Source organism: Corvus kubaryi, unplaced genomic scaffold (genome assembly GCF_017639235.1).
Source record: "Corvus kubaryi isolate FWS band 111438036 unplaced genomic scaffold, C.kubaryi_AGA036_p1.0 split1-37296, whole genome shotgun sequence".
Lineage (NCBI taxonomy): Eukaryota > Metazoa > Chordata > Aves > Passeriformes > Corvidae > Corvus > Corvus kubaryi.
Window position 1 is genome coordinate 2,374,419 of NW_024582075.1, and position 21,425 is coordinate 2,395,843.

The following is a 21,425-nucleotide window of genomic DNA, read 5'->3' on the forward strand; positions in this document are numbered from 1 at the left end:
AACACTTATCTAAAGATTTAATTTAAATCTACAAAAATCAAGCAATGTGGATTTCTCCCAGTGACACTGGTAGTAAAATAAGGCATGGTACATGACATTGAATGAGTGTGAACACACACTGAAATTTACTTTCCAGCATGAAGTCCCAGTAAAGCAAAGGTGCAAATAACAGCATGTGATTGATGAGAACTAGGGTTTGCAGTGTTATCTTCCAATTACATTTGTCACTTAAATTATACCAACATGTTGGTATCTGTTCATCATTTTTGCATTGCACACATTATATAAAACCACTCCTGGGACCAAGTAATTGTTTTTCATATGTCATATATTTTTTCTGAAGAAAACTGTGCATTGTTTCAGGTGGGTTTTGTGCAACAAAATTTTTACACACAAGCTGATTTAGAACTCAGCATAGCAGAAAAGTATTTGCAAGTAGTAACAATTAATTCCACTGGATTTTTATTGGGCTATTTTCAGATACAGATGAATGCATTTTGTTCACAAAAATAAGAGATTTTCCAAGCATTATTATTAGGCAATAATTAAAGTGTTCAAATTATCATTCTGAAATTTTCTAATTGTTTCAATAATGTTGTCCCTTCCTTAAACAACTGAACACTTCTCTCAAAGAACAAGCTCTCCAATTTCAAAATACATTTTATCCAAAAAGGGAGGAAAACCAAGCCAATGCCTGTTGTGTGTCCAAATAAGTTATTCTAATGACACAGAAATGACATCACAGTAAGAACACTATAAGCCAAAAGCTAAATTGTGTGTGAACAAAACACAGCCATCATTCTTTAACGAATACAAAGTTTTCATTTATCCATTGCACCAAAGGAAATTGACCACTAACTTTCATGAAAAGAGTCAAATCATAAGATCATCGCTATTTTTACCAAATGAGGGAATCTAACATAAACTTATTTAATTTTCCGATTTCCTGACAAACTTCAAAAGCTGTTTATGGCTTCAGAGTCACAAGCAAAGACAGAGCTCAGGTCTTTCACCAAGAAATACAGTAACATGAGCATCTTTTGCAGTAACAGGACTTGTGGCACTTACTTCAGCAGAGTTGGCATTTCATTCATGAGCAGGTAAGGGTGCCATGCGTGCACACACACACGAACATACACGCATAACACTTGTTAGCACATTAGAGCAGAACAACAAATTTTTAGGATATCTGCCCTTCACAAAGTTAACCCACAGAATTTTTTTATTAATTTTTGTTGTTGAAATGTAATTTTTCTGTTAGTGAGCACTTAAATAGTTCCATAAAGCAATGATCTGAAAGAAAAGCCTACTCAACTTTATAAATCAGATACATATAACTGGATTTAAGATGAATGATTTAAGTGAAGTGGGAACCAAATGCACTAGTTTTCTCTTAAAATTACACATAGGCTAATGGACTAAGAGAAAAAAGGAAAAAATATTTTTATTCAAAACAGCTCTAGCATTGAAATGTTCAATAACTCTACAACAAAACACTGCATTAGATGGATAACAATGACTATTCTTAACTGTAAACTGTAGATTGTTCCAAGAAACAACCTATTATTCTGTAGCTTTTCAAATTAGAGAAATAGTATCAAATTCAAGATCTTGTCAGTATGCCAAAACAAACAAAACACCAAACAAAAACCTTAGCACACACGCACCCCAGAAAAACCCAACCCCCCAAATGACTAAACCAGTTTTTGAGTAAAATGAGACAGGTGGCAAAAGGTCTCTGTATAATTTGGGAAACCACCATTATTTGACTACATTCATTTCATTCTTAAACATCCAAATTTTCACTTACTAAAACTTACTGATAATAAAAACCCTATCCCATTATATATTTAATTTCATCCTGTGGATATTAAAATAAACTATGTTCTGAAATTAAGAGTTAAAATACCTCCTTTTGTTTTCCATACATATTTGCCTATATAAATATACTTCATCATTTTACAAATTACAGTATTTATATTAAAGCTTTCATTCAGCAAATCATTACAGCTTAACAAAGAACAAACAATTCCTGTGTTTTGGTTCTGTCTTTAAATCACTTTTGGAGATAATGAAAACCAGCCAAAATGAGTGACTGCAAATAATACAAACAACATATTTATTTAGAAAAATAAACTGAAAATGTTGCTTGTCTAGATTTCTCCACGAAGTATAGACAAATGGCTAGAAAAATTTTATGTCAAGTACATATTACAAATGACTTCTTTAGCAGTAACTGGGACTAAATGTCAATGTTCAATAGGAACATTTTTTGATGTATAATTCAATAGACTAAATTTCTTGGCTGCTAATATGATAAAAAAAAATGGATGCTATTAAAAAAGATTGTATCCCCTTTTTAAATACACCTTATCATGTTTCTGCTTTTTCATATATATACATATGTATATATGTATGTATATGCATGTATTTATTTCATCCTAAGAAAGGACAATAGTCCTTTCTGTGAAGAGATCCCCATAGTGAAAGAGAGCATAACTGTCTTTCTTCAGCTCTAACTTTTTCATTCCTTTTGGAGCCCTGGCAAAGTATAGCTTGTTATGGTCAAAAATCTCCTGGGGCCATCTGTGCAAATGGTGGCACACATCATTACCCTGAATGGAAGTGACAGTGCAAATACTAGAAGTGCATCAAGATGCAATCTCTAAGAGCGGAACTTCCTCAAAGTTGGGTGGAGGACAGGAGACAGCGTCCTTTTAAGTGACTGAACTTCACTTATGCCCTGTTCCTGTATGGCTTTGAATATATACAAGGGATGACAGAGGTGTTCTTCCCCACAGACAGTAACATTCCTCTGTTACAATAAATGTATTCATTTTCTGAAATTACATAAGTGCTTTGTTTCTCCTTTTGGCTACATTTTGAAGTATTTATTGATGCTGGCTGTACCCATAAAAAACTCATTTGGTACTCTGGTTGGTCAGCACAGAACTCTGGTGTCAGGCTTGGAGACAGCAGTTTCTGCAACGGGGCAAGACATTTAGTTCTCTTATCCTTCTTTCCCACTGAATGGAATTTAAGGCTGTGGCTTTTGCCAGGACCCAGCTTGTAGCTGCCAGATCTGAGAAAGATGATTCAATGCAGATTACACTAGTGATCAGTTGTGCTCTGACTTGAAGGGTTTTTCCATTCTCCACTAAGGGTCAGGTTCCTGGTTACTTCTCAGATCTGGTCTGCAAGAAGTCACAATGATGGATCTGATATGCGAATTAATTGATGTGCCTCCAAATATAGACATTCCTTCAAGCCTGAAGGTGCTGTTAAAAAGAAAAGAAGGGCAAAGTTATAAAAGTGTTACTTTAAATAGACAAGTTAATAAACAAAACATAACTTTAAATTATCATTCCATTTTTCATGTAAGCAGGAGCTCAAAAAACAATGTTATTTTGAAACTTGATCTTTTATAGTTGCGCTTTATTATGTATACATAATACATAAATGGTTCTATGCTGGGGTAAATGGGTTAGCTTTGGTGTCTTTGAATTCACATTATTTACACCCCTTGTGAAATCTGGACTCTAATACTTGCTCATAAATTAAACAGAAACTGAAGTCAGCAGAAGTTCCCCACCTGACAAGTTTTCTAGTCACTGAAATACTATATAAAGTTCTGATTTGAATCTTTCACGTGCCTTTTTGTGAAACTGTTTCAATTTGGATGAAACACTAATAATGCTGCAATCTAATGCTGAGGTTCACTGACTTACTGAGTTTTCCTAACTTTATTTATAAGGCAAGATAAAGCAGCAGCATCAAAAAAAGAGATCTTAGAATACTTACCTGATAGCTGGGACAATAATTTGGGTTAAAGGATTAAATTCACACCTCCTGAGGAAAAGAATAACAACTTCCTCATCCAGTTTTGGTGGTTTACACCCAGAGGTACATACTTCAAGGAAGGGGAATATCACTTCTTTGCCATTAGTTTTGTGAATCTAGCCCCTCATTCACATTTCCTCTTATTTCTTATGGACTTGAACGATTTAAGCTGATAAAGATTGCCAAAGGGTAGGATGGAATTTCACTGTCAGACAAAAAAAAAGGAATCTGAATTTGATGTAATGTAAACCCTTTTAGTTTCTTTCCCCCACCACTCAATGAGAAAAGATAAAATATTTAGGGAAATTTATTTAACACTCAGACTTGTTACAGTGACCCAGTGTAACCCAATTGTCTTGCAAACATGGTATAACAAATCTGTGATACCACTGGCTTAGCAGGCAGTTTTTTTCCTAGTCAGTTATTCAGGGTTTGACTCACATTGTTAATGAAAAAGAAGAGTGTTCTAAACATCTGTTAGCAGCTTATTTTTAAACTGAAGACAATCTTCATATCAGTAAAAACACACAACACTTTCTCAGCTGTCACAGTTTCAAGCTTCAATTACATTTGGGCTAATGATTCCTGTATGTTATTACCTCATAAAAACCACCAAAAAAAGACAGTATTACTCTTGAATGCAGCTTAATTCTCAAGAACAGGATGAACGTGGTACAACTAACATAACCTTTAAAAGTAATAATGATAATAATACGAAAGAGATAACACAAATAGTATTCGTTGTCAGAAAACAGTTGTTCCTCAGACTTAGATTCTGAATACAGTAAAACACAATGCTGAGCACTGTAGACATGAAGAGCAGTATGGTTTTTTTCTTTACCTCTAGGTTGCAATTCATAAACATAGACAATATCACACTGTTGTGGTTTAATCCCAGTCAGCAACTACATAACATGCAGTTGCTCCATCACCCCCCCACACACAGTGGGTGGGGTAGGAGAACTGGAGAAAAAAAGGAAAAACCTGAATAAAATTAAAATATTACAATAGTAATAATGCCGATAACAAAATCAATTGTAATAAAAGGGAGACTACAAAAAAAAAGAGAGAAATAAAGCCCACGAAGACAAGTGATACACAATTCAATTGCTCACCACCTGCTGACTGATGTCCCGCCTGTCCACAAGACAAATCAGCAGCTCCCACCCAACTCCCCCCAGTTTATTGCACATGAATTTATGGTGTGGAATATCCCTTTAGCCAGACTGGGCCATCTCTCCTGGTTTTGCGCCCTCATGGCTTCTTATGCACTTCCTCACTGGTAAAGCAGAAGAAGCTGAAAAGTCCCCGGCTTAGGGTAAGCACCACCCAGCAACAACTGAAACACCGCTGTGTTACTCAACATTATTCTCATACCAAATCCAAAACAATACTAAGAAGAAAATTAACTCCATCCCAACCAATCCCAGGATGATTGCTTACAAAACCAGGAAGTGATTTATTGAGTATACCTGAATTTCTCCAGCATCTCTGTCACTCAGTTGTCAACCCACACAGTTCAATTCATTCCAAGTCATACAACCATGTGACATCCACTCTCATTTCACCAACATTCTATCAAGGAAGAAATGACTGCTTTTTTTCTTTACAATACCTGTGCTAAAGAGCAAAATCTATGAAAATATTTTGCACCTTTCCACATTAATAAAGAGTTTGTTCAAATTAAAAATTATGGTTAAACTTGCTAAGTGGAAAATTCATTAGGTAACAACGCCTGCATTAAAAAAACAGCTGTTCCTCTTGCCACCTCCTCCAAAAATCCATAATAGCAAACCATTATTGTACACATGAAGAAGTGAGCAGCAAGAGAAAAAAGGCCAGTCACTGAAAAAAAAAGTGCCTACTAATTACAGATTCCTATCCTGAACTGTCTAGTTTTTAATCCTATGGTCTGTACTATTTTTGATAGCAAGGCTGTCCATTCATATCTCTATATTTAATTCATCATTATAAAATCACTGCGTTACACCATACCTTGCCAATAACCTCATAGTAAACAACCCCTGACCTTATTAGTCATTATTACGGAGCTAGAGCTCAGACAATTTGCAGGAGACCATTTTGTTCACTCACATCCCTTCTCCTTTTCAGTACTTTGGCAGCATCACCATGACATTCTCTTCCTTCTACAGCACCAGTACTAAGTCCCAAAAGCTGAAGAATCAATGCCGCTGTTCTCCCCATTCACAACCAGATAACTACTCTTCTGTAATAAAAAACAATTTTACTTCTCTGCATGTATTACCTGAAAACCATCTACGTCCTTCTGCTTGGTTCTGTTTGTCACAGTCTTCTTAAAAACTGAGAGTGAATCTATCCCATCTACAACAACATCCTCCTTCTCATCATGGCCCATGACCATACTGTCTCTGGACAAATTGCTATGCAGAACCCTGTGGGTGGAAAATGTTAAGGGAAAAGGCTAGTGAGGGAAGCATCCTTTCAGCCTCAGACCTATGAAATGGCTACCCCCATTCTCAGATACAGAGAAACCACTGCATTTATTGGTCTTTATTTAAAGACCAATAAATGCAGTGGCATGACTGGAAGACACCAAGAAAATTATAGCGAAGACAGCATCGACTTTGAACTGGTACGTGCAGTGATGATGCCAATGGTCACAGAAAGGAATACTTTTAGTGTGGGTTTCTATGCTGGGCCTAGTGCCCTTTATCAAGAAAAAAGGAGAAAACAACTAGGAAATGCACTTCACGATCAGCTGAGAAAGGGAGATTTACAGGATTTATAGTAAGCCATGTAATTTACACATCATTTTAAGAGTCTGGTAAAAGCACCTGAAAGACTAGCCTAAATAAAACCTTCACTATTTGGGCTATTTTAGCCCAGACAATATAATTTGGACATTACCTGCCTTAAGTACACTGCAAGTCAGAGCACATCCCAAGACATTAGTTGTACTCACATATTTAGGAGTACAACAAAAGTTCTTACAGAAAAAAAAAATTACAAAAAATCATATAGTAATAAGTCTTCCTAAACACAGTGCAGATATCTTCTAGATATTATTTAAATACTAATGGCATCTGTTAAGCTGTCTGTTATATAAATTATTTACTTATTCCTGAAAGATACAGAAACGTTTAGATCCAGACATAGACTATTTTATTTATATTATCTTAAACTTTTTGCTCTTTTGGATAAGAATAATTACTATACTAATTCCCTCAATAGAAGAATTACTAAAAGTAAAGGAAATGCTTCTCTAAAGTTTTGGGGATTTTTGTTGGTTTCTATTGTCCAAGAAATCCCCACCATGATACCTGTTTAGACATCTTTTTCTGTAAAAACTAAAACACTTAAATCTAAACAACACAGGATGTTAACAAATCCACCACCACACTTCTTTGTAATTATTCCTACTTTTTTCCTCAGAAGCTTCAGAAAACTTATTTACATGTGATTGCCCATCCTACTGTTTCAATCCATAAATAATTTATTTTCCAGGGAGCAAACAAGAAATCCTAGTTGCTTATGGGAAGTTTATCTTTCAAAGCTTTGGAAGAGATTGAAAATAGCATGGAAAATGAAAATATTTACACATTACAAATTAAATGTACACATTTTCCTTTTCTTCTTTACACACTACAATACATTTATGCATTGACAGAATGTATTAACTTCTACAATGGTTTTCTTGTGATCTCACTAGCCTCTCCTAGCAACACTTCCTCAATGAGATAATAAAGTTCTTTGTCGTGCTAGTTTTGCTATCTCCAGAGCTTTCCTCATACATAGTTCTACAAAGATAACCCTGAATAGGAACCCGTAAATTATGTCAGACAGTATATGATAAAAATGTTTACTAAATACAGTTATCCAACTGAACTCAAACTGCTTAAGTATTCTATTTGTAGATGCTTACTATCTTTGTCTGCTGGCACAACAAAATTAAGATCACCAGAACATAGGCTCTGAGAGCTACTGTGATTTTTTATAGCGAGACGCACGCAGTCAATGTCAGATGCAATGTGCTTATCAATATATAAAACTCATAAAACCTCCTGTTTATTACTTATGAACTACTGGCCAAATTAATGTGGTGCTTGTCCCAATCAGGTCCCAGACAATTCAGATTTGAGAGAAGTAATTTGTAGGACCTACAACATGCAATCAACCCTTTTATTTTTTGGGTTTTTTTTGTTTGATTCCACTAGTTTCCAATATAGCTGACATCTAAGCAACCAAAGTTACCAGGTGACAGGTACCAGGTATCTTGACATCATAGGAGTCAATAGCTTACATTAGGGGTTGCCATGATGAATGCAAAAAATGTCGAAACTCCAACTAAAAAAATGCTAAGAGGGAAAAGAATGGCACTGGAAAAAGTCCTAGTGATGTATCCTGGGAACACCTGGCAGTTTTGTTCACTGATCAGAAGAACCACACCTCTTAAAAGAAGCACACATGAATTTTGAGTAGTAGGTACAGGAGGCACAGAAAGCATATATAAACTAGCATTTTTAAAATTCCTCAGACATACTTTTGGCAGTGACAATACCTTTCTGTTTACCACTTTCAAATTTTAGAAACATTTTGACCAGGTCATTTTTCTGGACATTCTTTTGATTTGCCTTTTTGGTCCCTTAGGTGTCGGAAATCTGTTTTGGTGATAATGTAACACATATTTTTAAGGTAGAATTGGTTATGTCAAGTGTGAATACAGTCCTGGGAAGCTTATTTACTTTCTCATGATTTTTTTGATATCTTATGTTACATCTTTCATGAGAAAAGTACTCACAAATATTTCTGGGAGGGTGCTTTTGATTCATTTTGTCTCTCGGATAGGTTTACCAGCTCCCCAAAAATTATTTTCTCAAAAAATCATCTTGTACTTAACTAACATGAAGAGAAAAAGAAAGAAATTATCAAGAAGATGAAATCAGCTTTCTCTTTGTACTAGAGTATAAAATTTGATCTATGCATTTCATTTCAAAGTAAGAAGCTATAGCTTGTCCCAATATTCATTTGCAGACAGACTCGCAGGCTTCTGATGTAGACTTGCTTAAAAAGCAAGTCTAAATACACATAAATGCTTGCTTATAAATTGTTGTAATAGAATATATATGCAGATATGTAAATATAAACATTTAGATGTATATTTATGCATTATTTATGTGTCTTATGTGTTTGTATACATAGAATGTACATATAGATATATTAATTCTCTCTTTCTTCCACTCCTTTGGGCTAGATGCAGGACAGATCTTGGGCAATATCCAGGAGACTGCAACCAGTTAGTTTGCAAGGCCACATCCACAGCCACGGCTCAAGTGGCCACTACAGTTGTACCAACAGCAGCGACCCATGTGAGAATTAGACTGAGTGGGTCTCTCTCTACAGAAGCAGTCACACTGCAGCTTAGTTTCATCCCTAGAAGATATATCCTAATGATAATATGGAAATTAATGTGAACTGACAAACACTTTAATGTCTGGGGGTGGCTCTTCAACAGGAGATATCAATTGTTTAGCTATAAGTTCATTTAATATGAAAAGTACTTGAGCTTTACTTTATGAGGGGGTTACTGAATAATTTGTACCATGTGCTCAGTAGACAATAATCAAACCATAAAGCCAGTCTTGCATATGAGGCACTTCACTCTATAAAAGAAAATTTGCCTGCATTTCTGATTCGGTTGCAGTTTTTTTTTTTTTTTTTGAGATCCAAGCAATAATTTTAATCAACATGTTACAAGTTAGCATTTTATTTCACTCTGTCCTTTTCAAGTTCTATAAATTTCTGCTTATTTTCAGAAGTAAATACTCTGAAATATTGAACGTACAAGTCAAAACACTACAAAACAAAAAATAAAGAGTTTTGATGCTTGTTGAGGTTTGGCTACACTTGTGAAATGAATAAACCCTACATTGCTAGTGGTGAACAAGAACTTGTTTATTCAGTGTCCTTCCCTGAGTATGCAGGGATGCAGATGAATGTCTACCTAAACCTGCGGCATACTGCTGCTTTCCCAAATTAAGGCTGGGTATCTGAGATGCTCCAAGGGAATCTCCTATGGTCCACGGAACACACCAATTCATTCTCACTGCATTTATTTTACATAAGAGCTACCTAATATGGGATACTATTTTCATCTTTCTGCCCTTATTTTTGCCCTCCTTTTCATGCTGAGTCAAAGCAGATTTCCTTAATTAGTCTGAATGCATATCTGTGTCAACTAGAGGTATAAAAAAGATCAGTAAAAGAAAACAATGCAAAAGACAGCTAAGTCCGTAATGTATGCATCATTTTAATTTGAATGATTAGTGAAATATAGCTGGTAACACACTTGGGGAGTTGGTTACAAAGTCTGTCTATCTAGTTTAACATGTGCAATATCAGAGGAAGCAAACATTGAAACAAAACCATCAAGGATGAAACAGGTTTGCATTTGCAATTACTACCAAAGTATGTCACATCCAGTATCTAGTGCTGGGGAGTGTTTTATCAGTTCTGCACCTATTACCTCTTTAATTAATCTGAGGACCTTGCCATCATTGCCTTCCAGCTCTTGGCAGAAAGTAAAAAAGACGGAAGGTCTGACATGCGAGAGAAGACACCAGCATCCCATACCCCATGTATTTTTTCTGTAAAAATTCAGATTTCCTGTGGCTTACTTTTAAAACAGTCAGTTCCTGGAGCTGACTATGTAACAGAAAACAGAATGATAATTCGAATCTCTGTGAACCTAGACTCAATGAATAAAAATAAATTACTTTGGTATACAGCATAATCTACATGACAAAGGAAAAAACCTTTTATCAGTCAATGAAAGGGACATTAGAATCATTACAACTGAAAGTTCACACAGAATAGTTAAGTGCTTTAAAGGACTTGCATCTGCTATTATTTAAAAACTTTTACATTTCAATTTTTAGATTTTAGAGGTTTTTGTATAATTACATGTCTTAAAGTGACCTGTGAATGGTTTGAAAATCATTCTCCCCAGAGTACATCTTCCAGCTGACAGGTGTAACCTTTTCTCATTCATAGCCTGGAGCTAGGAAGGATAGAGGATAAGTGAGCTGGCAGCCCTCCATCTCCTTACTTTTTTAAAAAAATAACTATATGGGTGAAAAGAGACATGTACGAGACAATGTAACTATCAATAATATTTCTGCCCTTTTTTTTGACATTTACCGATCTTTCATTTGTTTCAAATTACTCAAATGATCCAGCAGCCTTGTAGGATTAGGGCTACTTTGTGAGCCAAAAGGACTTAAAAAACATCAGAAAAAGTCCATAAATTCTTTGATGCAGTTTTTCTGCAGTTTTCCTGTTGAGGGATGAAATAATTTGTGATTCTAGCTAACCACTCACAGTTCATTACCATGTGCTTTACAGGGTTTACTTTTTCCTTTATCATTTGGAACAAATATTTTGCCACAGAAGGAAAAGTATTAATTTCACTGACAGTAGATATATGGAGATTACTGAAATTACATTTTCCTGTTCTCCCTAAACATGCCAATGTGACTAAAGGCTCACAATGATTCATTATTATTACTACTCATTATTATTCTGGTTAGTCAAAATACTCAAATTCAGTTCTTTTCTTTAAAAGGGGTTTCTGTGATATTGCTGGACACTGGGACCTTCTGTCTTTGTTGTTAGGAATTTTTAGCTACTAGAAATTATTGAGCAGCTCACAGCTGAATCTTGGGCAGAAATCTATAAATGCAGTTGAGGCCCTGAGGCCAATGGATAGAGTTTACTACCAGTCCTCATGCTTCAACAGCCTATTGGAAGACTTCCCACCCACCAAACACAGCCCCGTTCCAGCACAAGGCAGAATAGAAAGGGTTCCATCAACTGCTTGAGCCTTTCTGCACTGTGAAAGGAAAAAACTAAAGCTTCTACACATTAATTTACCAAGACTTAACAAGTTACTTTCTCGAGCTCCCAAGGAAATCATCGTGTCAGGAAGAAACTGAATAGAAAATACAACAGAGACTGAATATATTTTCAGATTGGAAGGTGAAAAAAGATCAGGAAATTATTTGGTGTCTTTGTATGCATCGTACTTTCAGCAACAATGAAAGAAATCAACCTGGCATGACATTTACATTGAAGACATTTGAAAGTCTCCTTATAGAAAGCCTATATATTTTCCTGGAACGTTAACCTTGGAAAAAGCTCTAATTTTTGGTTACTCTACTAGAACATATGTGCTTTCAGGATTAGAAAAATAAATACAGGACTTTATAACTTTTGCAAATACACAATGATTCAATGCAAACTTTCCCTTTAAGGGGTCAACTTCTGTTTCAACAGCTCTTGCAAATACCTGTATATAAAACAAGAGATGGTCCTGTGCATCTCTCTTAAAATGTACTGATTAGCTTTCTTACCCACCATTTCAAACACAATAAAACATATGCAACAGACATAAAAAAGGCAGAAATAGCAGTTCATCAGAAATATCACTATTTATGTTCTTCTTAGGCATTCAGAATTATGCCTTTTAATTTATTTTGAGTAATCCTAGAAATGAGCTTCCAGAACTCCGTTATGTAGGTGTGATATAACACTGTTATATGTGTTACACATCACGTGACAGGAGCAAAAGAGGAAGGAAGGACTGCTGAATCCATAATTTGGACAATCCCCACTGTTCCAGTCATAATGCACTCTGTTTTGTTTTGGTTGTGGGTTTGGTTTTTCGGATGTTTTGTTAGTTTTTGTGTGTTTGTGTGTGTGCGTGTGTGCGTGCGCAAAGAACTGTGCTTTGGACAGCACAATGGAGAGGGGAAGTATTTACTAGAAATTCTTACCTGAATAAAATAGTAATGGAAAATAAAATGGCTTGGTGTTTCTCCTGCAAGCTCAAGAAGAGAACGTGTAGCTTTGGCCTGATTAAACTTTCTTCTGCAATTAATACTGAAAAATATATTATTCCTCACTATCACTTCCCCTTTCTAAAGTTATCTAAGCAACTCTTAATGATTAATGTCTAAAAGAGCATCTAAGTAAGAGCAATAAAGTATCTTTTAAGTGAAGAAAACTGGAACGGTTGCTTTTATGTCCAATCCTTGTATTTTTTAGCCACAAATATGGATAATAACCTGAATCATCTGTATCAATAACTGGAATGATATAGTTACTGCTTGCAAAGAAATCCTGAACTTTTTAAATACATTCCTTAGATTAAAAAAAAGGCATTAATTTGTAAGCATCACTGAAACTAAAGACGCTAAATTTACTTTTGTAAACTGTTTTACCTGTGCCATAGTGATTTTTCAATAAGAAAACAAGGAAACACAAAACCAGGAAGAAACATAAGAAGATCTTAGCATGTGAGCACTTATCACAACAGTAATTCAGAAGTCAGCTGAAAGCTCAGTGATGATGTAACAAAATCTTCATGTACCATATCAAAACTGCAAAATATATAATGGACAAATGACAGGCTGACAGCTCACTTCTGAAAAGCCTTTTTCCACAACACCACCAGACTCCATTTTGAGTGAAGTCTTACCACTCCTCCCACCAACACAGAGTGTGTGCTGAACAGTAAATTGCTAGATACATCCTTCTGAAATCTTCTATTAAAAGTCTCAGGGTAACTGTGAAGTTATTTTACTTTGAGAACCAAACTTTAGACTATTTTAGGGGATGTCTAAACTTACTCCAGGAGAGAATGGTTGAAAAGACACTCAGCTGCCTTTGTTGCTGCAATGAGTGTCAGGTAACTCCACTCATCCACAAGAGAATATGGGGGAGAGAAGTTAAAAAGTCAGAAGACTTCACCTCCTTTGTAGCTTGTGAGAAGTCAGCTTCTGGTGTGGGACCTGAGCAGGAAGGACATGAAGACAGAACATGGTGAGGTTTTTGCTAGTTGCTTATGGTTGTTGAGAAAGCAGGAAAGCTGGCACAAGGCATGACCTGGTTGGTGACCACATTTGCAGAAGCAGCAGCTCAGGGTCTGAAGGAGACCTGATGGGGAAACTGTGGGTAATGGGGAGGCTTTAGAGGTGATGCCCTGAATGAGTGCCCTTGGCAGTGCATACGTAACTGCTGGAAACACTGAAGACAGTGTGTTTGTGGAGGTTGCAAAAGAGAAATTCACTCCATCCTTCAGGCATAGGATACAGTAGATGAAAAATAGGATACTCTGTCCTTTCAGCATGATACTTACATTGCTTTTCCAAAATCCAACCATCATCTCAGTTCTCTCTCTTCTTTTGCAGCACCTTTCTTTACCAAAATCCCAGAGAAGCCATGAGCAGCTGAAGCCATACCACTACATACAGAAACACAGAGCATGCTTCAGACAGAGGGAAGCTGTGAGTTCAAAATGCCTCAGGCAGAGGAAGCAAGTCAATTTGGATTTCTCTTATCACTAGCAACAGAGGGCAAAAGAAAGGCAGTCTTAACAACCACCTCCTTCTCCAGCAATTTGTAAACCTAGCACATCTGTCCCATGCCTTATTTATGAGTGAATGAAAAACAGTTGGATTTGTGTCAGATAGAATATCTAAATGCTGAAAGGAATGACAGATTTCAGTTTTTCATTCTGGCCATACAAATGCACAGTCCATGTTTACTTCCAGTGTGAGTCAAAATTCACTGGCTTTCCTTAGAGTTATAACTAAAAGGATGGTTACAAAGAAACCCTTTGGCCCTGCTGGCTTACATTACATAGAACAATGCCATCTCAGACGGTGAAAATATTGGAAAACTAGAACTGACACTTTTTCTTTCTGACTTTTTGACCTCTTTTTCTTTGGACTCTAAGACCAGTACTGTGTTAACTATATTTCTCATGTTTCTAATTTCAAGAGAAATATTGCTGTAGAGCTACAGATAGCAACCAAAAACCTGAACCTTCTATCTTGCCTGTGGGCTGAAGTCAAATTATACACTAGTCAAAAAAGGGAATTATATGGTATGCAAGGATTTTCTACAGCAGAGATTAGAGGTGAATAATTCTTTCCATGTATTATTCTCCTTCCTTTACCCCAAAAATAGCTCCCATAAATAAGAAAGTTCAAAAACTGCAAACTGTTTAAGAGTTAGCTCAGCACTCTACTAACTGATAAGGATGCATCAGAAGCAGCTAAAATGAATATTGTGCTTTAGAAGTTTTAATTCAAATATAAGTCTTCTGCTGTTCAGATAGTAATTATTTTATAAATATGTGTACAGAAGCAATTGGTAATAATTTTATTTTTATTGCAGCAGTCCAATAGTAGCAGTACAAAAACTAAGTTGGATGATATTATCTCAGATAATTATTTTTCCCTTTAAAAAATAGGCAATCAGAAAAAAAGTAACATAAAGCTTTTTCAGAAGGATCATTATGCTCTTGATCTTGATCAAGACAGTACCAGAAAGTTCTCTCAGAAAGCCACAACATTAAACAGATAAAACCCCTTTGTTTAATAGAATTTTGAAACAAGGGCCTGTTAACTGAGACGGAATTAGAAGGAAAATCCAAGGTGGTTATTTATGTTTTTCTGTGTTCAGTAAAATGTAATTCCTGTTGTTGATTCCTATAACAATTTGCATGCTAATGATGGTTAAAAAAATTTAAATTTCTTATATAATTTTACAGCAATTACAAAAACTATGTTTAAAAGTCCCCTAAGGTGACATATTCTTAGCAAATTTAAAATCTGGCTTATATTCAGAAATTACACTTATTCATAAAAATATTGGATACCTTTCAGTACTTAAAAAAATGCATGGGTACTTAAAAACTAATTTTAAAAATCATCTGAAGTAATCATTGCTTAATGCTTTTACAATTGATTTTTTTATTTCATTCCTTCTGTCATACCTTATCAGTGATAAATTGATGGGTTTTGATGGAAGATAAGGAAGTAAAATTTGTATTAACTGTATCATGCTGAATCATTTATGCTCCATGTGATATAGTGCAGATTGATTTCCACCTTTCAAATCAGCCCATAACACAGCAACTACATGAAAGGACACTGCACCTCTCTTTGGGTTGTTCCACTCTCTTCACTGTGGTGATGCCTAAGAATAGGTGAACACCTCCCCACCTACATAAGCCCTACACCTGGGCTGACAGTACAGCCTGGACCACAGGTGAGAGATCTGCAACAGCAAGAAACTAATCTACAAGAGCTACAGACATAGCCCCACGGCAGAGATAGGGATGACTGGTACTGCCTCTTTGCAGCCCCCCAGACTGTGTCTGCACCACCACCACCACTGGGTGCAGACACAACAGCTGGCTGGGCATGGTGCTCCTGCCCTAACATCCTCTTGTATGCCACCTGCCTGGCAAGTCTCTACTGTGAGGGCAGGCTCACAACCAAGGTGCATGAATTCAGTATGATACATGCTTTTACTTGGGAAAATCACCATCCTAAAAATTCACAGACTTGACAGTGAGTAGCGGTTTTATTAGCAGTCATTTTATTTCTTCTGGTATTTACTGGAATACTACTATCAAGGCATTGTCTAATACAGGTGGAACTTGCTTCTTGAAAAAATGCAAATGTCCTCTCTGTGGAAATGTACACTCATAGCCTTGAAACCTTCTCAACACATTGACCCTTACTGCTACTGTTACATGACTGCTTTGAGTGACTAGAAGACACCCCAGTATTTCTGACCTTTTCCTAAAGGGTGACACTGTTATAAAACATTCATGTACAAATGGGCCTATCTGTCTCTCTGGACCTTAATACTTGCACAGGCATTTATGATCCTAACATTCTAATTCTTAGTCTAAACTTAGGTATTTTTCTCTTCATTGACATATCATACATATGAACTTGTCACACATGAAGGAGGCGATAACCTCAGAATGGACTGTTCCAGTCATGCAAACTTATGTAAATTTAGGTAATGTTGAAAGTATACTGAATTTCTCCCAACAAATGGAAATTTTTCTTTTTATTTTGCTAGACATCCAAGTCTAGTGGTCCTTTCTTCAATTTGTCAACCATACAAACTGTGCTTTCTGCATGGCTGCCCAGCCCTTTGCTCTTGCACTCTTCAATGCCCATTGATTGTTCTCACAAAGCTCCAGTGAGGAGGGCACGCTCCCTGCCTATCACATGCATGCACCTTCTTCCTACAAGTTTACATCACTAATGACTTAAAAAATTAAAACAGTCACCATTACACAGCCCAAAATTCACCTCTATTTTCTGTCATAGTTTCCTCTTCGTTATGAGTTCTCATGGATCTTTGGAAAAGTCATTGAGACTATCATCTAGCTTCTTCCTGCAGCTCCTGAGGAATTCCTCAGCCAATGCTGATCCTATGTTGGGTCAGCAGCTGATTTTCACTGAGAAACATGTTTTATTTAAGCATGTAAGATTTTTAGAAAACACTATGCTGAAAACACTATTGTTTTGTACAGCACAAGCATTACAAAACAATGAATTTACAGTGTTTTTCATGGCTCAGTTCTATCTCAAAGGAAAAATAGATTTGTGGAAGAAAATTAGTTAAAACACTTAAAAATAGTTTGTTTTCCTCTTTGATAAATTACATGCCCTGCTTCAATTTAAATAATGAAAAGAACAAGAGATATTGCTATGTCCAAGTACCATTCCTATAGAATATGGAATTTATATATGCATTTCACACTTAAAACCAACATACCTATAAAAATACATTGAAATAGTATTTCCAAGTCTCACTGGGTTTTTTTCCCTGTTTCTTTTCTAAAATACAAGGTTAATTAGCAGTAACAATGCAATTTGGCCCTGGTGTCAGATCTCACAGCATTAATTATTACAGAAAATACATAAAACAGTGTTACTCAAATCCTAATGCACAGGGGAGTTATTCATTAATTTTAAGAAGGTTTTAGCAAGGAATCCTAGGTTGAACATAAAAACTAAGATGAGATTTTAATGTCTCTACATCATTAACTACTTTAGGGTGTATTTCAAACTCATAAAGCTGTCCCATTTCATACCCACTGTAGAAATCACATAGCGGGCCAGAACTTTCTAAATAACTTATTTAATAATTTATTTATAGGATATCTAAATGCAAATAACTCCAAAGGATTGAAAAGTGTGAGTATCTAACCCAGTTAGATTAGGTAGGAAATGCTCACACTACTTAAAATTTCAATGTTTTAAACTTACTTTCTACAGCTTCATCTAGCCTACAGAGATTAATAGTAACATTTCAGAGTACTATTAAGGGGTATATTTTTCTTCATCCCTACTTAATTTCAATAAAACCTTTTGAATGCACAGCTAATCATTGCATTGATACATTTTAAAGGTGATATGAAGATAATGTAAGACTCTTCAAAGCAATTAGTAAAATTATTATGTTTGCTTAAGTCATCTACCTGGATTGAGTGTGAACAAAAGCCATTAGTCACCTTAAACTTTCTGGTAACCATATTTCTGTCTAGACATCATGCTTTTTACTGATGAGATTCCTGTAAAATACAAATTTCAACAAGCTGAAATGCAACCAACATATCTGAAGATAAGAATTTGTAGATCACACAAGATTCGTACTACCAGAAAGAATACATGAGCATACTAACATGTTTGTAGTCATCTTTAAATATTATCATTTGTGACCATCAGTACAGAGACTGCAAAAAAAAAAACCTTTGTCTTCATGTTTGACCTTAATCATTCACATTTTCATAACAGGAATTTTCTTAACAGATAACTTAATTTATTTATTTAAGCCTTATTATCCAGTTTTGATCATAACCACTGGGCTGAAATTGGTTTGTACTTATCCCAAATGCCTGTATTTTATACAGCTGGTGACATAATAGACCATGATTCTGAAAGATGTTCTGGGCTACAAACCACACATTTCTGTCTTCATTAGAGACACACTGGTGGCAGATAACATGTCACTTTTAACTAGCTCTCAGCTGAAAATGAATACTTCATTTTAAACTATTTTCTCAGTAACTGAAATTCTAGAAGTTTTTCCTCTAAGAGACTTTTCCATAAGAACTCAGAAGTGGACTATCTGAAGTTCATTTCTTTTCTAGAATTCATTTCCTCCTGTGACCAGACTTGCTCTTAAATTCATCATCATTAACACTCCAAACCACTGGTAATACTGTTTTCTACCTGAGCCATCTGGTTCCAAGGGAAGGAAAACCTGTGTGCTATTCCCATCCCTACTGGGGATCCTGCAATGAGAAAAACGTTAAATCATTTACGTGTGAACAACCATTCACTGTTTCTCCAACAAACCCACATATCGTGTAAAGGCAAAAAATATATCCTACAGCTTATTCTGAAGGAAACTACAAGATAAGCTTCTTGTTCAGGATGTGAGTACAATCTGAGAGGTTTCTGGGCCCCACAGAGTTGAATGCCACAGCTATGAAAGATGTTGCACAGTATTTTCATGGTGATTTCTAATACGAAGTATTTCATAGAAAAATTCTCTGTTGAAGAGACAACACAGCCTGTGGAGAGAAATCTCAGATACCCTTTAGACTTTAAGAGCACTCACCAGAGATATGAGCTGCAGAACCAGCCCCAGCAATACCCATTTATCCCATCTTCTTGGAGGACCTTCTGGGAATAGACCGAATTTGTCAAGATTATATACCATCATTTGGCTATGACATCAGCTGAAGGAAGTGATGCTTCTCTGAGCACCATCTTCCCCAAAACTCAGCATTCAGTTCCACTGAGCCAGGACAGCAAAGAATAAAAGACAAATGAGGTGACCACACTAGAACTATTACTGTTAATGCTATTAGAATTGTAGCTTGTAATACCACTATCAAGGAACAAACAGAATGCCCTCCACAGCAAAGTGAAAATCTTGCACAATGAAAAGCACACAACAAAGCTACATTTTGTGGAGTGGGGGAAATGGTAACTGTTGGGAAACTAAAATATAACGGAAGATGAAGAAAAAGCCTGCTTGGGCCAAACTGTATTTTGATTTGCATCATAAGTCTCTAGGACAGAATTTAATCTGATTGTACATATAAAAATAAAGGTGTAAACCAAGCAAAACAATTTTCATAGAATATGAAGTTCATATGCAGAACAAGAGTTCTCTTGGGTGAATATTTCTTAAGAAACACTGTTACACATACTAAACTAAAATTCCTAAGACACAAGATAATATATGGAAAGAAAATATCATATTTATCATGATTTTTACTTTGCTTTTATAGGTAGGTATCATCAGCCAACTGAAAGTATGATCTTTATTCTGTATATTCCATGCAAAGCAATTTCAACTAGACTATTACAAATATTCAAGAAATCACTTCCAGTAATACTGAACAGCAAGAAACATTTCCCTGTCAGAGTGAAACATGGCAAAATGAAAACGGAAATAATTCATTTTGGTTTTGTTCCTAAACACATCTGAAGTTTGCCGAAAGTTCTTAGGATTTCAGGTAGTGATGTGGTGCAAACCCACTAATTTACCTCAGAAGGATCATTTCAAGTTCACCTAGTCCTATGTAACATGCCATAAGTAAACCTGATAACACAGCTGCCCAGAAAAAAACCCCACAAATACAAAATTGTAACTTACTATCTTGAAAAGTCTGGTTTTACTGACTACTGAATACTAGAGATGCTTTTACTCAATAAAAGCTGCAGTTTACAACCTAACATGTTTTGGGTTTTGTAAATAGGCAAAAGACATTTGCAGGGCTGAGTCACTTTGCCTTGCTGAAATTCACAGTTGGCTGGGATTCAGAAACAAACATTCTTGTTCATAATTTCTCTGTGAATATAGATTTTCATAGTAAAAACTGACCAGATCAAATCCACTTGAAGTGCTTGCCTTTTTTTTTCTTCTGTAATCCATCTAGAGAAGGCACGTAGAAGAGAGAGGAAAGGGAGAGAGTTGAGAGATGAAAATTGATTTTAATTGTGAAGATATCCTTCTAGTAGTGAGAAAAGCAATGTTTCTTTCCCTCCTGTGATTGGATTTTAACCCGTCTTCTATTTAGAAGAAAACCATGATTCCAAATTACTCTATGAGATTTTTTCCCATTGCTTTTGCTGAAACTGTGCAACTTTTGCAGAGAATAATGCACAAGGCATTGAGAAAGAGACAGCATGACTGCAGTTAATTACTCACTATAGGCAGTGGGAGGATTCTGATGAAAAAGGATTATAAACAAACAAAATTTTTATACCAAAACAGACTTGTTCCCTCCTCATTTCTATCCTAATACTGGGCTATCCAAAAGGATTTTGACAGCTACCCTAGGGCACTAAGCAGAGACATTATAAGCAAAATTGCTTTCTCAGGACCTGGAATGGGATTCAGTTTTCAGGTGGATTTGCCAGCATACTTCTTAAGCAGAATATGCTTCAGACACAAAAAAGGCTTTCAATTTTTAATGTTAGGTTTCAGTAGAGCCCCTAGACTACAGAAACATTTGAAAAAGGTAATTTGGGTCTTCTGGATCACAATGAAAATTATTTTGAAAGAGGTCTTCCCTTGATCAGAATGTACCTCAAGGCCTCCTCTACACTCAGCATTATTTGGCTTCCTACAAGTCAACAACCCTCAAAAAAATCTTTTCTTTGCTTTTTTTTTTTAGTGTCTGTTTCTTGAAGTCTGCCAGTGCAACATTG

General features: G+C 35.8%; 1 protein-coding gene across 3 annotated transcripts in view; it reads right to left on the reverse strand.

Annotated features, from left to right (window-relative positions):
* Positions 1-313: 313 nt before the first annotated feature.
* The window catches only part of PRR16 (proline rich 16), a 143,278-nt gene continuing 122,166 nt past the window's right edge, over positions 314-21,425 (reverse strand). For 2 of the 3 annotated variants that reach the window (XR_006013557.1, XM_042012806.1), the window contains exon 3: positions 314-3,278. The gene's annotated coding sequence lies outside the window, so the exon portion shown is untranslated. Of the gene's footprint in view, positions 3,279-3,801; positions 4,046-21,425 lie in introns of all 3 variants that reach the window. The other variant, XR_006013558.1, reaches the window with a different exon arrangement.